The sequence below is a fragment of the Ornithorhynchus anatinus genome, chromosome 16 (genome assembly GCF_004115215.2).
Source record: "Ornithorhynchus anatinus isolate Pmale09 chromosome 16, mOrnAna1.pri.v4, whole genome shotgun sequence".
In the NCBI taxonomy this organism is placed as follows: Eukaryota; Metazoa; Chordata; class Mammalia; order Monotremata; family Ornithorhynchidae; genus Ornithorhynchus; species Ornithorhynchus anatinus.
In genome coordinates, this window is record NC_041743.1 from 18,535,301 (window position 1) to 18,554,778 (window position 19,478).

A 19,478-nucleotide genomic window follows, 5' to 3' on the forward strand; every position below is an offset into this window, starting at 1 on the left:
GTGCTAGAAGAAATTCTTTAGGAGCAGTTAGCATTTGGAGTGAAACTGCTCCATCCTCTTGCTGCTTATTAAGACTATTTTTTTTTAACATGGAAAGCAAACGTTCATCATTTACCTCACTGCTGCCTCCGCTCCGCAGACCTGACGACATTGTGCCTCAGATGACCCAGGGTCATGGGTAATGTCAGACTAAAATCTTTCCCAAGTTATGAAATGAGTTTCTCGTAGTAAAGTTGGCCCCTACAGCCAGTGCAAGAACCCGAACAGCTAGAGCTTGAACTAAGTAGAGGCGGTATTTCTTGTTTGTGAGAAGCAGCGTGGCTCAGTGGAAAGATGCCGGGCTTGGGAGTCAGAGGTCATGGGTTCAAATCCCAGATCTGCCACTTGTCAGCTGTGTGACTGTGGGCAAGTCACTTAACTTCTCTGTGCCTCAGTTACCTCATCTATAAAATGGGGATTAAAACTGTGAGCCCCACGTGGGACAACCTGATCACCCCTATCTACCCCAGCACTTAGAACAGTGCTCTGCACATAGTAAGCGCTTAACAAATACCAACATTATTATTTTGTAGGTAAACACGATAAGAGCAGCTTTGAGAGCAGTCCAGTTTTGCTTCAAATATAAAAGTGTTTCCAAAAGTAATTCCCTATGATTCATCTGTTATCTCTGTAGAACATGATTAACATTTATTAGAAATCTTCCGATAGACTTCGATGCCTCTCTGTACTATGTGGTCGTTATGGGCAAGGAAGGTTGGATTGAACTCTCCCAAGTGCTTAATACATTGCTCAGCACATAGTAAGTTCTCAATAAATACCATTGATTGCTTTTACCAATGCAAATGGAAAGGGGCAGAGAAGAGTTAGACTGGAACTAGGTTTAGTAGACTGTGCTGCTAATTTACTCAGGAGATGGTGGCTGTGAGGACCCTGTTCACTTTTTTTATGGTATATGTTAAATGCTTACTCTGCGCCAGACTCAGTACTAAGAACTGGGGTAGATCCAAGATATTGGGGTAGGACACAGTCCCTGTCCCACATAGGGTTCACAGTGTTAATCACCATTTTACAGATAAGGTAACTGAGCCCAGAGAAGTGAAGTGATCTGCCAGTATCGTACAGCAGATACCTCACTTTAGACGACCCCCAAAAGAACTGATAGCTCTGAAGTCATTTTCAAAGAGACGTGGTTATTAATGGAAGTGACAGGCTCAGGCAGAAGGAAGGGGTGCAAGAAGGCCCATGAGCCAAAGGTGGAAAGTGGAAGTTGGAAAAAGAGAAGAGACCCCCTGACAAATAGTGCCCTGGGCAGCCCCCATTTCCCCTACTCCCTGTCCCTTCTGTGTCATCCTTCCACTTGGATCTCTACCCTTTTTTCACCCCACCTTCAGCCCCCAGCATTTATATACACAACTGTAATTTATTTTAGTGTCTGTCTCCCCACCTTGACTGTAAGGTCCTCATGGGCAGGGAATATGTTCACCAACTCGGTTGTATTCTCCCAGTCACTTAAGTACAGTGCACTGCACACAGTAAGCGTTCATAAATATCATTGATTGTGGGGTAAAACCAGCTCTGGCATCTGGTTTGCCGTGGAAAGGTGGGTCTTAGGACTGTGGTCTCCAACCCACAAGGATCAGTAGTTTGGGTTTGTGAAATAGTTTCTTGTTCCTCATATGGTGAGGTTGACCTGATCAGATGAGTGTTTTTAGATACAGGATTACAATCTAACTGGGGAGACAGACAGGCAGACAGACAAAAATGAATCACTTAGGCTGAGAGGGAGGCAGTGTGGTCTATGGACAGCCTGGACCAGGAGCCCGGAGACCAAGTTATCTAGTCCCAGCTATTTTAAGGGTCTGCTGGGTGACCTAGGGCAAGTCATGTAATCTCTCTGTATCTCAGTTTTCTCATCTGTGAATTGGGGATAAGATGCGGTTCTCCCTTATTCTTAGGTTATGAGCCTGTGTGGGGCTGGACCTGTATAATAATAATAATAATAATATTTAAGTGCTTACTATGTGCAAAGCACTGTTTTAAGTGCTGGGGGTGGTGATACAAGGTGATCAGGTTGTCCCACGTGGGGCTCACAGTCTTAATCTCCATTTTACAGATGAGGTAACTGAGGCACAGAGAAGTTAAGTGACTTGCCCAAAGTCACACAGCTGACAAGTGGTGGAGCCGGGCTCTTCCCCAGCAGTTAGAACATAGTAAGCACTTTCATTCAAATCAATCATATTTATTGAGTGCTTACTGTGTCATACTCACCCACCTCTACCTCCTGGCATCCTGTCCATCCTGAGCTTCTCCTGGGAGTCAGGCAGGGTGACTGGTGAGAACCAGGAGGGTTGTGCGGGAGGCGAGATGGAGGCTGCAGGGGAACTGACTGGTGGTGTCCCTTCTGCCCTCTCTCCCACTTTCTGGGCATTCTCAATGGGGAGCGAGTCCTGAGCCGGTCAGGCTCGTCATTCTCTGTATCCCCTCGGGTGAGGAGGCAATGAGGGAGCTGGAGGAGCTGTGGCCGGAGCCACTGGCAGGGGGTGGGCTCAGTGGAGCGGCTGCCCCCCTGCAAGGGTACCGCTCCTCTGCAAGAGTGGCTCCAACCACTCCTTAGTCTCCCCCCGCCCCGTGCTAGCCCAGGGCCAGTCACCAGGACGTGGCCCCTAAACTGTTTGGCCTGGCCTGGGGTCGGGTGTGGCAAGTTTCCCAGGCATTCCAGGAGTCAAGGGTTGTTTTTTGATAGGTTTCATCCCCAGCCCTCTGCCACCTCCGCCCCTTCCTGCTCCTTTTCCCGGCCCAGCTTATGAGCGCTTGCTCAGGCATCATCCTCACTCAGCCTAACCCGTGTGAGACATGGGAGCTGTGCATATTGTACAGCACCAGATGCCTTGGCTGGCTCCCGTGGTCGTGCAGCATCGGGAGGCTCGGCGGGGTTTGGAAGCATCTGTGACTCCCCCTTCCATCGCTTCTCCTGACTCTAGAGTCCTACCCGACTGCCCCGACCCCAATTTCTCCCATTCTCTATGGCCCTACCTGACTCTCCCTGTCCACTCAAAGACCTAACACTACGCTCCCGTCCACTACTTCTCCCGTGCTTTGGGGCAAAACCCAACTCTCTCTGTCCGCCATTTCTCCCGTTCTGTAGGGCCCTACCTGAGTCTCCCTGTCCTTCTCTTCTCCTCTGCTCCAAGACCTACCACTACTCCCCCTGTTCACCATTCTCCCATGATGATGCAAGGTGGAGATGAGGCAAAGCCAGTAGAATGGCATGAGGGAGCCAGGTTTGGGATAGAGGAGACTGCTGGCTGAGCACATAACTAGAAAGCTCCATAGTCTCACCAGTGTCATGCCCTTCCCTGAAGGGGAACTTTGGTTTGGGGGCAAGATCAGAGTGAAGCTGAATATGTCACGTACAGTATGAAATAGTTTTTTGGTTGTTGTTTGTTTTTTTTGACATTTGTTAAGCGCTTACTATGTGCCAGGCACCGTACTAAGCGCTGGAGTAGATAAAACCTAATCAGGTTGGAAGCAGTCCAGTCCCACATGGGGTTCATAATCTAAATTCCCATTTTACAGGTGTGGTAACTGAGGCCCAGAGGATTTTTGCCCCAGGTCACACAGGAGGCAAGTGGCAGAGCTGGAATTAGAACCCAGGTCCTTCTGACTCCCAGGCCTGTGCTCTGGCCACTTCAAATGCTTCCTTTATTTGAAGCCCATATCATTCACCTCTACCACCCACTCCAGATTCTAGTAAGGGTCATCTACCCCCCACCAGCTCCCACTATCAACTTCTTTAACAATTTTGATCCCTTTCTCATATTCCTCTCTCTTTCTCCATGGCCACTTTGATCCTTGGGGACTTTAATATCCACATAGATGCTCCTGATGACCCTTCTGCTGCCCGCCTTCTATCACTCCTCAGTTCCACCCTACCTCGCCCACTCACCAACTTGGATATACACTCGATCTCATCATCTCTAACCACTGTACAATCTCTACCTGACCACAGCCTCCTCACTTGCCTTCTCTCCCACACACTTCCTCCTTGTTAATCTGTACTATTGCCCCACAGAGACCTCCGATCCCTGAGCCCCATCCAATTTTCTCAGTTCATCATACCTCATTTAGTTCTCCATACCCAAACTACCCACCCTTGATGACCAAATAGGCGTTCTCAACACCACCCTCTCTACTGAACTCAATTCACTCCATCCCTTATCCCCTTCGTTGACCCTTGTACCAGTAACCCACAGCCCTGGATCACCAGCACAGTCCACCTCCTTTGCTCTTGTGCTTGAGTTGCAGAGCGCTGCTACCGGAAATCTAAACATCAGGCCCACTTTGTCTACTTTAAGTTTATCCTTGCATGCTTTAACTCTGCCCTCACCTCTGCCCAGCAAAGCTATTTCTCTACCCTTATTAATACTCATGCCCATTGTCCTAGCCAGTTGTTCCAGACATTTAACTTCCCTCCTCAGGTCCCCTGCCCCCCAAGGCTCATTCATTAATTCAATCCCCATCCCCTATCCCTTGCCCCCAGTGATCTGGCTTCCTACTTTATTAAGAAAATTGACCCCATCTGGTGTGAGTTCCCTAAAATTGCCCCTGCCCCTCCTTTGTTCCTCCCCCTTCCAGCCCCCACTTCAATTCTCCCATTTTTCTCAGAAGAATCTCTAGAAGAGGTCTCCAGCCTCCTCTCAAAATCCATCCCTTCCACATGCACATTGGACCCCATTCCTTCTCACCTTTTCAAAACTGTCACTCCCTCCCTTCTTCCCTCCCTAACAGCCATCTTCAACTATTTGCTTTCCAGTGGCTTCTTCCCCACTGAAACATGCCCATGTCTCCCCTATCCTAAAAAATCCTCCCTCGACACCATGGCTCCCTCCAGTTATGGCCCCATCTCCCTCCTACCATTCTTCTCCAAAATCCTTGACTGAGTTATCTACACTGCTGTCTCAAATTCCTGTCCTCCAATTCTTTCCTTGACCCCCTCCAATCTGCCTTCTGTCCCCTTCACTCTACAGAAACCGCCTTCTCAGAGGTCAACAGTGATCTCTGTCTTGCCAAATTCATTGGTCTTTACTCTGTCCTAATCCTTTACCTTTCAGTTGCCTTCAACACCGTGGACCCTTCTCCTGGAAACGTTATCCAACCTTGGCTTCATTGACTCTGTTTTCTCCTGGTTCTCCTTTTATCTCTCTGGCCATTCATTCTCAATCTCTTTGATGGGCTCCTTCTCTGCCTCCCCCCCTCTAATTGTTGCAGGGGGGTCCCTCAAGTTTCAGTTCTCGGTTCCCTTCTATTCTCCATCTACACCCACTCCCTTGGAGAGCTCATTCGCTCCGATGGCTTGAAGTACCACCTCTATGCAGATGATAGCCAAATCTACTTCTCCAACCCTGATCTCTCTCCCTCTCTGCAGTCTGGCATCTCCTCCTGCCTTCAAGACACCTCTACTTGGATGTACTCTTATAACCTCAAATTTAACATGTCCAAAACACAGCTCCTTATCTTCCCACCCAAACCCTGACCTCCCCTTGTCTTTCCCATCACTGTAGATGGCACCACCATCCTTCCTCACAAGCCCATAACATAGGTGTTTTCCTTGACTCCTCTCTCTCATTCAACCCACTTATTAAATCCTCACTAAATCCTGGTCCCACCTTCACAACATCGCTAAAATCAACCCTTTCCTCTCCATCCAAACTGCTACCATGTTAATATAATCCCTTATCCTATCCTGCCTGGATTACTGCATCAGCCCCCTTGCTGACCTCCCGGCTTCCTGTCTCTCCCCACTCCTGTCCATACTTGATTCTGCTGCCCAGATCATTTTTCTACAGAAACGTTCAGAACATGTTACTCCGCTCCTCAAAAAACTCCAGTGGTTGCCCATCCACTCTACATCAAACAAAAACTCCTCACCATTGGCTTTAAAGCACACCATCACCTTGCCCCCTCCTATCTCATCTCGCTTCTCTCCTTCTAAAACCCAGTCTGCACACTTCGCTCCTCTAGTCTTAACCTTCTCACCTGTATCTTGATCTCGCCTGTCTCACCACTGACTCCTAGCCCATGTCCTGCCTCTGGCCTGGAACACCCTCCCTCCTCAAATCTGACAGACAGTTACTCTCCCCTCCTTCAAAGCCTTAATGAAGGCACATCTCCTCCAAGAGGCCTTTCCAAACTAAGTCCCACTTTTCCTCATCTCCCACTCCCTTCTGCGTGGCCCTGACTTGCTCCCTTTGCTCTTCCCCCCCCAGCACCACAACACTTACATACATATCTGTAACTTCATTTGTATTTGTAAATTTATTTGTATTGATGTCTGTCTTCCCCACTCTAGATCGTAAACTCACTGTGGACTGCGAATGTCACTGTTTATTGTTGCATTGTACTTTCCCAAGTGCTGAGTAATAATAATGTTGGTATTTGTTAAGCGCTTACTATGTGCAGAGCACTGTTCTAAGCGTTGGGGTAGACACAGGGGAATCAGGTTGTCCCACGCGGGGCTCACAGTCTTCATCCCCATTTTACAGATGAGGGAACTGAGGCACCGAGAAGTGAAGTGACTTGCCCACAGTCACACAGCTGACAAGTGGCAGAGCTGGGATTCGAACTCATGACCTCTGACTCCAAAGCCCCTGCTCTTTCCACTGAGCCACGCTGCTTCTGGCAAACCGTGCTCTGCACACAGTAGGTGTTCAATAAATAAGATTGAATGAATAGAATGACTGAACATTCATTCACTCATTCAATAGTATTTATTGAACGCTTACTATGTGCAGAGCACTGTACTAAGTGCTTGGAATGAACAAGTCGGCAACAGATAGAGACAGTCCCTGCCGTTTGACGGGCTTACAGTCTAATCGGGGGAGACGGAAAGACAAGAACAATGGCAATAAATAGAGTCAAGGGGAAGAACATCTCGTAAAAACAATGGCAACTAAATAGAATCGAGGCAATGTACAATTCATTAACAAAATAAATAGGGTAATGGAAATATATACTATTGAGCGGACGAGTACAGTGCTGAGGGGATGGGAAGGGAGAGGGGGAGGAGCAGAGGGAAAGGGGGAAAAGAGGGTTTAGCTGCGGAGAGGTGAAGGGGGGGTGGTAGAGGGAGTAGAGGGAGAAGAGGAGCTCAGTCTGGGAAGGCCTCTTGGAGGAGGTGAGTTTTAAGTAGGGTTTTGAAGAGGGGAAGAGAATCAGTTTGGCGGAGGTGAGGAGGGAGGGCGTTCCAGGACCGCGGGAGGACGTGACCCAGGGGTCGACGGCGGGATAGGCGAGACCGAGAGACGGTGAGGAGGTGGGCGGCAGAGGAGCGGAGCGTGCGGGGTGGGCGGTAGAAGGAGAGAAGGGAGGAGAGGTAGGAAGGGGCAAGGTGATGTAGAGCCTTGAAGCCTAGAGTGAGGAGTTTTTGTTTGGAGCGGAGGTTGATAGGCAACCACTGGAGTTGTTTAAGAAGGGGAGTGACATGCCCAGATCGTTTCTGCAGGAAGATAATAATGTTGGTATTTGTTAAGCGCTTACTATGTGCCGAGCACTGTTCTAAGCGCTGGGGTAGACATAGGGGAATCAGGTTGTCCTTCGTGAGGCTCACAGTCTTAATCCCCATTTTACAGATGAGGGAACTGAGGCACAGAGAAGTTAAGTGACTTGCCCACAGTCACACAGCCGACAAGTGGCAGAGCTGGGATTCGAACTCATGAGCCCTGACTCCAAAGCCCATGCTCTTTCCACTGAGCCACGCTGCTTCTCGTGCGAGGAGGGAGGAGATCTCCTCTGAGGATACTGCAGGGAAGGATGGGAAAGTAGGGGAGAGGGTTGGTGGGGTAGAGGGGAGAGGCGGAGGGGTGACTTTGGGGAGCTCAGACCTGATTGTGTTGATTTTTGTGATGAAATAGGTGGCCAGATCATTGGGGGTGAGAGATGGGAGAGGGGGAGGAACAGGGGGCCTAAGGAGAGAGTTAAAGGTCCGGAACAATTGGCGGAGGTGACGGGCATGGGTGTCGATGAGGGAGGAAAAGAAGTTTTGCCTGGAGGAGAGGGCAGAGTTAAGGCAGGAAAGGATAAATTTGAAGTGTGTGAAGTCGGCTTGGTGCTTGGACCTTCGCCAGCAGCGCTCAGCAGCTCGAGCATAGGAGCGTAGGAGGCGGACGCAGGAGGTGATCCAGGGCTGTGGGTTAGTGGAGCGAGAGCGGCGGAGGGAAAGGGGGGCGAGAGAGTCGAGATGAGTAGAGAGGGTGGAGTTGAGAGCGGAGACCTGATCATCGAGAGTGGGAAGTGAGGACAGGATGGCAAGGTGAGGAGAGATGCTTTTGGAAAGATGGATGAGATCGAGAGAACGGAGGTCTCTGTGGGGCAGTAGCGAAGATTTGCAGGGGGAGGGAGTGTGAGAGATGAGGCAGGTGAGAAGGTTATGGTCAGAGAGAGGGATTTCAGAGTTGGTGAGGGAGGAGATAGTGCAGCGGTAGGAGATGACGAGATCGAGGGTGTGACCGAGTCGGTGAGTGGGCGCCGTATGGTGTAAGAGGAGGTCAGCAGAGTCGAGGAGGGATAGCAGGCGGGCAGCAGAGGAGTCATCGGGTACATCCATATGGATGTTGAAGTCTCCAAGGATCAGAGTGGGCAGAGAGAAGGAGAGAAGGAAGGTGAGAAAGGGGTCTAGGTGGTTGAAGAAGTCAGAGGTGGGACCAGGAGGGCGGTAGATGTCAGCGACAAGTATCTGGAGGGGGTGGTAGAGGCGAATGATATGGGCTTCGAAGGAGGGGAAGGAGAGGGAGGGGGGAGGAGGGATAGTGCGGAAGTGGCAACGGGATGAGAGGAGGAAGCCGACGCCTCCTCCCTTACCGGTGAGTCTGGGGGAGTGGGAGAAGGAGAGGCCTCCGCCGGAGAGAGCAGCGGCGGAGACCGTGTCTTCGGGAGTGAGCCACGTTTCTGAAAGGGCGAGGTGGAGGAGAGAGCGGGAGAAGAAAAGGTCATGGACAAAGGGTAGCTTACCTGTAATAGAGTGGGGGTTCCAGAGGCCACACTTGAAAGTAGCTGTGGGTGCAAGGGGGGGAGGAGGGGAAAGGGCGGGGGGAGGGGAGGGTTTGGATGGGAAGGAAGTGGCGGGGCCCTGGACAGGGAGAGGGGGATGAGGGGTAGCGGTGGGACAGGAGGACTGGGATGGGGCGTGGGTGGGGAAGAGAGAAGGGGGAGGGGGTGAGGAGCGGGTTTGGTGGGGGGGAGAGTAGGGGGAGGGGGAAGAGGGGTAGCGCTGGTAAAGTGGGGTTCTAGGGCAGGGGAGGGGAGGTGGGGAGGAGGCAGAGGAGAGAGCGGGAAAGAGCTGAGCAAGAGAGGGGAATGGGAAGGGGAGGATAGGAAGGGGCCGGAGGGAGGAGGGTGGGAGGAGGGACATGGTGAGGCCAGAGAGGTGGGTGGCAGCACTGACAACAATAAACAGTAACAAACGAAATCGGTAATATAGCAACATGATACAGTATGATACAATACAGTAGTGTTAAAAAGCGGGTGATGACCAGGGTCGGGGGTAGGCTCGATTAAAGGCCAACCTGATCAAACTCAAAGTCAGGTGGCTGGTGAGGCCAGAGAGGTGGGTGGCAGCACTGACGACAATAAACAATAACAAGCGAAATCACTAATATAGCAACATGGTACAGTTAGATACAATACAATAGTGTTAATAAGCAGGTGATGACCAGGGTCGAGGGATGACCCAACCCTACCCAATCAGACTCAAAGTATTCCTTTAGTATTCCTTTAATCTCCTCACCCAAACAAAGCCTCAAGATTCAGTCCTGGGTCCCTTTCTATTCTCCATCTAGATCCACTCCCTTGGAAAATTCATTCAGTCCCTTGGCTTCAACTACCACCTCTATGAGGAAGATGTCCAAATCTACATCTCCACACCCTGATCTCTCTCCCTCTGCAGTCTCTCATTTCCTCTTGCTTTAAAGACATCTCTACCTGGATGTCCTCCCGACATCTCAAGCTTAACATGCCCAAAACAGAACTCCTTATCTTCCCATCTAAACCCTCTCCTCCCCCTGACTTTCCCATCACTGTAGATGGCACCACCATCCTTCCTGTCTCACAAGCCCAGAACCTCGATGTTATCCTTGACTCCTCTCTCTCATTCAACCCACATATCCAGTCTGTCGCCAAATCCTGTTGGACTCATCCTTCACAACATTGCTAAAATCCGTCCTTTTCTCTCCATCCAAACTGCTACCATGCTAATGCAATCACTCAATCTATCCCACCTGGATTACTGCATCAGCCTCCTTGCTGACCTCCCAGCCTCCTTCCTCTCCTCACAACAGTCCATACTTCGTTCTGCTGCCCGGATAATTTTTCTACAAAATGTTCAGGACATGTCACCCTGCTCTTCAAAAAGCTCCAACAGTGGTTGCCCATCCACCTCTGCATCAAACAAAAACTCCTCACCATTGGCTTTAAAGCAGTCCACCACCTTCCCCCCTCCTACCTCACCTTGCTACTCTCCTTCTACAACCCAGCTCGCACACTTCATTAATTCAGTTGTATTTATAGAGCACTTATTGTGTGCAAAGCACTGTATTAAGTTCTTGAGAGAGTACAATACAACAATAAGCAGACAATAATAATAATAATGGTATTTGTTAAGTGCACATTATGTGCCAAGCACTCTTCTAAGTGCTGGAATAGATACAAGGTAATCAGTTTGTCTCACTTGGGGCTCAAAGTCTTAATCCGTATTTTACAGATGAGGTAACTGAGGCACAGAGAAGTTAAGTGGCTCAGGCAAGGCCACACAACAGAAAAGTGGCAGGGCCGGAATTAGAACCCACATCCTCTGACTCCCAAGCCCGGGTTCTCCCTGCCCACAACTAACTCACAATCCTGAAAGGGAGATGGATATTAATATACATAAATAAATTACAGACATATACACATGTGCTGTGGGGCTGGGAGGGAGGATGAATGAAGGGAGCAAGTCAGGGCGACAGAGAAGGGAGTGGGAGAAGTAGAGAGGAGGGTTTAAGTCAGGGAAGACTTCTGGGAGGAGATGTGCCCCCAATAAGGCTTTGAAGTGGGGGAGAGCAATTATCTGACTGATATGAGAAGGGAGGGTGCTCCAGGCCAGAGGCAGGATGCGGGCGAGAGGCCAGCGGCGAGACAGACCAGATCGAGGTACAGTGAGAAGGAAGATGAGCCGGGCAGCGGAGTGAAGAATAGACTGGAGCGGGGCGAGAGAGGAGGAAGGGAGGTCAGAGAGAAGGCTGACACAGTAGTCTAGCCGGGATATAACGAAAGCCCGTAGCAGTAAGGTAGCCGTTTGGGTGGAGAAGAAAGGGCGGATCTTGGCGATATTGTAAAGGTGAAACCGTCAGGTCTTGGTAACGGATAGGATGTGTGGGGTGAACAAGAGAGACGAGTCAAGGATGACACCAAGATTGCGGGCCTGAGAGACGGGAAGGATGGTCGTGCCATCCACGGTGATAGAGAAGTCTGGGAGAGGACCGGGTTTGGGAGGGAAGATGAGGAACATCTGTCGGGGCCCTGCAAAATTGTTTAGTCCTGTAGGCTATGTGAGGGCTAATCCGGTCTGGGGTACCGACTAGGGAGGGTCTCAGAGTGGATGTAGCAGAGTCCTTGTAAGGAGTGACCCTGAAGGATGTCTCTACTGAGAGATACTGGCAGCACGTACAGTACTCTTTCAGGGCTTTTCCAGGTTGCCTTAGTCTCAGGAGGAGCTGGCTTAGCAGAAATAGCCTTTTTAACTGTTTCCTCACAGAATCCAAGATGGAATTGGACTATATTGTGGAAGTTAATGCTCTCATTTCTTCCTCCATGCTTCCTCCATTCACATAAAACAAAGCCTTCCCTTCACCTTTCCTCCCACACCCCTTCCGCTTTCTCTGTCTTCCAGCCCTTTCCGTCCCACCCACCACCTTTATCTCCTTACTGACGTGGCCTCAGCTCTATGTGTGTTGTAGATTTGGGTTCAAGCAGACCATGCTGATGTACTTTTGCTTCTCTCACAGCATTCATTTCCTATAGTTTTATGGGGAAATCAATATTTCATTAGATAATGTAATCCAGGCAGAATGAAAAGCAGTTTTCATTCCCACAAATAAAACCTTTGTCCAGAGGTATAAATCGAAGGAGATTGTTTTAATACTCCAAATTCTTTCAGAATAGAGAAGTATTCTCAAAATTTGCAGAACTGGAATGTCTTTGTGCTCTTTGGCCCCTTTACAGGAAACTTGTTAATTATTAAGGGAACATTTTAGTTCTATTTTCTCCTTAATATGGTAATGCCTGTTTCAGTTTTTCATTCTGGCACCCTCTATTCAGAGCAGTGGATTCAGACCATTATTTATAGTGATGGCAAAGCTGTCCCCAGAACTCTTGGAGAGCTCTGCTGCACAGGCCATTGCAATAAAATCTGAATTTCTGAGTACCTCACAAGAAAATCTCCTGATCCCTTTCTACTTAAGTAAAATTGGGACTAGAACTGCCAGTTGCCTCGCAGCATAAATCAAAGTCAGAACACAGTCTTCTCATTTCTGGATAATGTAGCTACAAACCTCTTTCTGCAAACTCAGACTCTGTCATTGTGCCATCTGAAGATTAGTTCTCCTACCTCACTCCTCTCAAAGGAACGGAGTGGGTTTCTTCTGATATTAATCCGTGTAGCTTCAGATCTTGTGTTTCAATATATTTACCGTTTTCTCATGAGTTAAACCCTCGGCTTTCCACAAATATTGCTTTGAGCTAGGCTGTTTGGGGGCTAATTAATTATTGGATTTCAGCTTTTTTTAGTATATATATTGTGTTTTCTTCCCAGCTAATACTTTGGATGCTGTTGTGAATAGTTTAAGATCGATACTGTTTTCTGGTTAGACCTTTTTTTTTATCATCCATTTTACCTATTCTAAAGGTGAAATCCAGATAATCTACCTTGAGATTGCCTCTCACCCTGGCAAGTTACGACAGGTCATGCTTGTCTGTTTATGAATTTGGGCCTCCCCTGATCTGGGAGGTGGAGGAGACTGAAAGAGGTGGAGGGGAGAGGTGGGAAATTTGAACGTTGAACCAGAAAACAGGGCTGCTTTGCTTGTCCTCTAGACTGTAAGCTCACAGTGGGCAGAGTCTGTGTCTGTTATATTGTTATCTTGTACTCTCCCAACTGTGCTCTGCACACATATACCATTGAGTGACTGACTGTATTCATGTGTTTACAAAACCTTGCCACCTAGAGCCCTATAAAGCTGAATTAATTTGGCCTTTATGAGGGGTCACTGCTGAGTGTCATCTCTTCAAGACCTACCCAGATGTATCACTTTGGAAGCAGAGCATCCGTGGCTTCTCTTGGACAATCCTGGAAGACTTGCCCCATCAGTTTGTCCAAAAATGATGCTTGCACACTATCGGTCAGTCAGAAACATGGCTATAGGTTTCAAAGAAAGAAGACCAAGGCATTATCTAAACTGTTAAGCTCCTAGTAACAGGCAAGGAAAACACGTTTACCATCTCTGTTGTTTTGTACTCTCCCAAGTGTTCAGTTCAGTGCGCTGCACACAACAAGCACTCAGTAAATGTCATTTATTGACTGCTTGTCCTGGCTTGAGGATCCAACACTCAGACAGCAGAAAAAAGAAGAGGATAAAAGCCCTCAGATGCAGCACATGTTCCATTAAAAAGTTGAACTCCGAATAAAGATGTTGGAGACCTCCTGTGAGCACTGTCAGTTGTACACTCAGTTGTCATTGTCAGTTGTAAAGTTACTCCTCCTTTCCCAGGGCCGGGTACACTCTGGTTCTCAAACCTAATGGTGGTATTTGTTAAGCGCTTACTATGTGCCGAGCACTGTTCTAAGCGCTGGGGTAGACACAGGGGAATGAGGTTGTCCCACGTGGGGCTCACAGTATTCATCCCCATTTTACAGATGAGGGAACTGAGGCACTGAGAAGTGAAGTGACTTGCCCAAAGTCACACAGCTGACAAGTGGCCGAGCCGGGATTCGAACCCGTGACCTCTGACTCCAAAGCCCGTGCTCTTTCCACTGAGCCACGCTGCTTCTCTGAAATCTGAAATGGGGGTCTAAAGTTTTACAGGCAGTTTAAATTAATGATAACTGTGGTATTTAAGTGCTTATTGTGTGCCAAGCACTGTAATAATAATAATGGTATTTAAGCGCTTAATATATGCAAAGCATTATACTAAGTGTTGGGATAGATGCAAAATAATCAGACCCCGCATGAGGCTTACAGTCTAAGTAGGAGGGATGACAGGGATTGAATCCCCATTTGCAGTTGAGGAAACTGAACCTCGGAGAAGTCGAGTGACTTGCCCTAGATCCTACAAAAGGCAAGTGACGGAGCCGGAAGTAGAACCCAGGTCCTCTGGCTCCCAGGCCTGTGCTTTATCCACTAGGCCACACTGCTTCTTTCATTAGAGAGCTGTGCAGTCCAACAGAAACACAGAATAGTCTTTGCCCCATTAAAATCTGAGCACCATGAGGGCAGGACATTTTGTCTGACTTGTATTGTTCTCTCCAAATTAATCAGTGGTATATATTGGGTGCTTACTATTTGCAGAACACTCTCAAACACCCAACACAGAGTTTTGCATACAACAGGTCTTACATACTATTGAGAGAACAGGCATATATTATGAGATTCCACTCTAGCAAAAGTAAAGTTGAGGTGGAGTTAAGCCAAAAGACTGCCCGATTTGGTGTCATGGTCGGGGTTAGGGAGAGTCTGCGGTGAAATCCACCCCACCCCATGGGCACTAGGATTTTGCTTAAGAATGTTTACTTTGGGGATATACATTATGCCCAATGAATCTTTTTAAATCCTAAACTATTTCTTAGAATTTGAAAGAGATGAATGAAACTTCACTTTTCCAGGCAGACAGTCAGGCAGCAGTTTCAGACTAAATCATTTGTGGACAGTCCCTATAGATGAATTGTTGAAGTGCTGAATCCTCCAGGGGTTTTTCCAAGGAGTTCTTCTGCTTCTGGAAAGTTTGTGCACAGAGCACATATGCTCCACAAGACCGCCGAATGTTGCCTACAGAGGAGCATTTTTTTTCAGAAAATGAAAGGTTAGCATAACTGTTTCCAGAAGACATGTTGATTCACCCAGATGAGTTCTAGCCAATCCATGCAGAATTAGACTTCCAAACAGCTCTCAGCCTCTGCAGGCCCAGGCCGGAAAACTCAAGCCAGTGAAAATGAGCGGGCCTTGTGAGTGTCAGCGGTGGATTTCAGCGTTCTCCTCCTGTGGCCAGATGGAGATTCAGCAACAAAAAATAGTGGCATGACTCAGAGCACTGAGAATGGATGGGCAGAAAAACAACGTGCTTCAAACATTGCATTTTTTCCCTCTAGATATGGGGAGTTATTTATTTACCTTAATTTTTGCTCTTTCCTTTCTGAAACTTGGGAAAGAAAAGCTTTCGGTATAAAGCTGCTATAAAGATAGAAGCTGTGTGGCCTAGTTGCAAGAGCACAGGTTTGGGAGTCAAAGGATGTGGGTTCTAATTCTGGGCTCTGCCACTTGTCTGCTGTGTGACCTTTGACAAGTCACTTCACTTTTCTGTGCCTCAGTTACTTCAACTGTAAAATGGTTATTAAGAGTATGAGCTCTGTGTAGACAGGGACTGTGTCCAACTTGATTACCTTGAATCTTCCCCAGCACTTAGAATAGCACATAGCACTTAACAAATACCATAATAATAATAATAATTATTATTATTATAAAGCAAACATGATTGGTAAGGCAGAACTCAGGGCACCTAAAGAAGTTTGTAAAAAGTAATCCCTGAAATATCATTTTTGTCTTTTGAAAAAGTAATAATTAATCCTGATAGATTAGGGAGCCGGAATCCCTCCCCAGAAGAAGTTTACAGTCTAGTGGATGATCTTAAAATAGAAAGAGATGGAACCATGAGATTTTTACCTGCTTTAACATTATCTCTGCCTCCAATTACATTTTTTAAAAGTTTTCAAAATTTACCATGAACTCTTGTTGCTTTGTTAAATACAATTTGGCAGTGAAAGTGTTAAGCAAGTTGATTTGAAAAACCATCCTTACCCCCCTGGTCCATTTAAATTGATATTGGACATGAATTATTAGGAAAATCAGCTTGGATTTTGGACTATCTAGAAGGCTTGATTGTTTATGAAAGCATCATAAATGCTTCTTTCAGGCAGTTTCCCTTTTTCTCACACTCGAATTCAGGAGTTTCATAAGGGGACTTCCTTCTCAGTTGTAATCTCACGTCAGGTTTTACTTATCACTAGCCTTCATTCTTTTAACTTAAGTATGGCGCACTCACCTCAAAATCAATATTTGGACATTGTTATCTTTGGGATTGACACTGGTGTCCAATTCCTAATTGAACATTGCTAAGTACTACAAAGGAGAGCTGTGATATTGGGTGTCCATTTATCTATTTACTTCATTTGCAGACATTGGAATAATTCAAATAAGAAATGGCAAAATCTAATAATTGCCCTCAACTCTTTTAGATTTTAAGCTTGTCCACTAGACTGTAAGCTTCTTGTAGGCAGGGATTATGTCTTCCAACTCAACTGCTCTGCATAGAGTAAATCCTTTGTAAATGCCATTGATTGAGTGATTGATCAATTTTATTCTTTAACACCCAAGCATTCATTCTCTAAATACCGATTGGTCTTTTAGTTTATGTAGCACAGTTACTTTGATATAGCCAGGACCCTGGGCTGTTGTCATTTCCTCTTATCTTTAGAGCAAATAAGCAAGTCTTTTGGAACGCTTATGAAAAGTTTTTTCCTGTAAAAGTACTTTTGACCATGTTTGAGGAATGGCATAGTTTGATAAGATCCCTAGCAATAATTTGGGCTAGATCCTCCTAGTGTGTGAGCTACTCTGAGAACGATTTAGTTTAACTCTTCCATGCCAATGAGTCATTAAGATGAGTTACTGCCATGTTACTCCAGCCAGAACGTTCCAGAAGATTTGACTACATGAACCAACCAGGATTGGTTGTTATAGTCGTAGAGGTAGAAATTAATCGATCATATTTATTGAACGCTTTCTGTGTGCAGAGCACTAAACTAAGCACTTGGTCTAGAGAACAAGCTTAGGTAGTAGCCATATTTATTAGAACACCTACTTGGTGTGGTGCACTGTACTAGACTTTTGGGCAGTTCAGAATAAAGAAGTGACGTGTTCTCTGTCCACAAGGAGCTTACACTTTTAAACATTTCTTGTTCCCAATGTATCATATGCGTATACTAGTCAAGATTTCATTTTGGTTATTTCCAATTTATAGTATACTCTGTTCTTAAATCCTTATATGTCTGCCTCATTTACCATGGACTGGTTTGAGCACAGATTGATAACTGGCTGGGGACCATTTTTACTATATGTGATTCAGGTCAAACTCAGTTGTTGGAAGAGGTTGCTATTAATATTGTGCTCTAGCAACATCTTGACCTGAAATCTTTCTCCACTTCCTTGGAAGAAAGGGTTTAACTGTCAAGTTACTGGAGGTTTGTGCTCAACCAGAACCTCTGTATGTTACTCTTGTTTTATTTAAATCTTTAATGATCTGTAATTAACAGTGCAAACCCTGTCCAGAAAACCCTCTGTAATAGTTCCTCAGGCTCTATTCTCTGCAACTTCACAAAACTGAGACTGTGGAATGTATTTAGTGAGAATTGGGAGGAAAATTGAAAATGCATGAGGTTTCCTGCATCATTAAGGGCCCCGAGAAAGTGCAGTCCAAAGATTGGCAAATCATCCTGCATTTCAGGGCTCAATTCTCTACTCATTTATGTAGAACATAACCCTAGTGTTTCAGCATTCCCCTGAGATCCACTAATAGTTACTATGCAGGATGGGTTTCCTTCTTTTTAAAGCCTGCCCCTGAGTGTCTCTGAGTAAACAAAAGGGGTATGGAGCTGTTGGGAAACAAAGAGTGAGTGTTTGGCCAGCCCGCCGGTTCAGTTCAGCAAAAAAAATCCATTTAGGAAATAAGTCCTTGAGCCTAAGTCTGTTCAGCTCAAACAGTGCCTTGACGCAGTGTCTGTCAGGTAACCAGTCTGTCTTTTCAGCCAGATTCTCCACCCTGGGTAGTGAGCACCTCTCCATCGGCAGAAAACTCAGATGACAACTAAGAAGATACTGAGTATCAGGAATCCGGAGAGCACCCTGTATTGTGATTTCATTTGAACCCCCTTTTTATCCCACTTGGTTTTTATATTTTCCCTCCCACCAAAAATGTGAAATAACTGTGCAGATACCAGCAGGATGAAGCACCCGGTTGGTTAATCAGTATCTGGCCACCATCCTAACAGCCCAGGGGAGTGACTCCCCTCTTTCCTGTGCTGGCAAAGGGATCCAACCACTTTTTCTCTCCTTCATCTCCTGAAAGGCCAAGGCAATTAAGCTCAGAGTCTGCCCCAAGCCCTGAATCCCAGGCCCTGAACGTACAGTAGTTTTCCCGATAAGACTTACCAGCGCGGCTTGCGTAGGCTGTGCACATTTCCCACCTTCCAGCAAAGACCAGTACTGACCCTTAACCCACTGTTACTGGTGAATACAGTCGGCCCTTGGCAGTGGTCATTGGCAGGACTCCACCATAAATATACAGCTTTAAGTAACCTCTGGAGTGCCTCTGAACCCAGATGATCTCCAAGAATGCTCTGGACTATGAAGGGAATGTGATTTGATTGCATTTCTGAGCTGCAGACAGCATCCAGAGCACAGCTAAACCCTTTAGGAACTGGGGCCTTTGGAAATCTGAACCTGGAATTTGCTCGGCCTCCTTTCGAAGAATGAGCAGTGTCCTGACATAACTGAAGCCTCGGAAGCATGTTCATAATGATTGTGGTATACTGTGTGCCAAGCCCTGGGCTAAGCCCTGGGGTAGGTACTATATAAACAGATCAGACGAGTTCCTGACCCACACAGGACTCACAATCTAAGCAGGAGGGAGAACAGATACTTAATCCCTATTTTACAGATGATGAAATCGAGTCACCTTGGCTTTCAATGCCTCCTCCCACCCTTCTCCATCTTCTATTTCATTTGTATAGCTCTGGGTAGGTTATGTTCCCTCCTGTATGCTTCCCGTATAGACTCATTATTTTCTGGCCTGGAAATGATTCTTCATTCTTTCATTGATCCACCTTATCTGGAGAAGGATGGGCCAGAGGAGACTCTAGAAGTCTCTTCCAGACCCAGTGGTGGTATTGTAAGTCACCACTCTACCCCTTACTAAAGTTCCTCAGCATTGTGGAATTCTCAAACAACTGGTGGTCCAGGTGAAACACCTCCAGTCCTTGGAAAATGCCCACCCTAAGGAATCCTGAGAGAGCTGACACCCAGGGCAGGACTGACTGAAGAGCAGGAAAAGCTGAAACAACTTGGGAAATGTATTTATCTCAGGATGGGAGAAGCAGTTGCAAGTCACATTCAGGCAGTTTA

General features: G+C 47.0%; 1 protein-coding gene across 3 annotated transcripts in view; it reads left to right on the forward strand.

The window, feature by feature from the left end:
- Positions 1 to 19,478, forward strand: part of HTRA1 (HtrA serine peptidase 1) — an 80,365-nt gene that overhangs the window by 48,543 nt on the left and 12,344 nt on the right. The gene's annotated exons all lie outside the window — the stretch shown is intronic.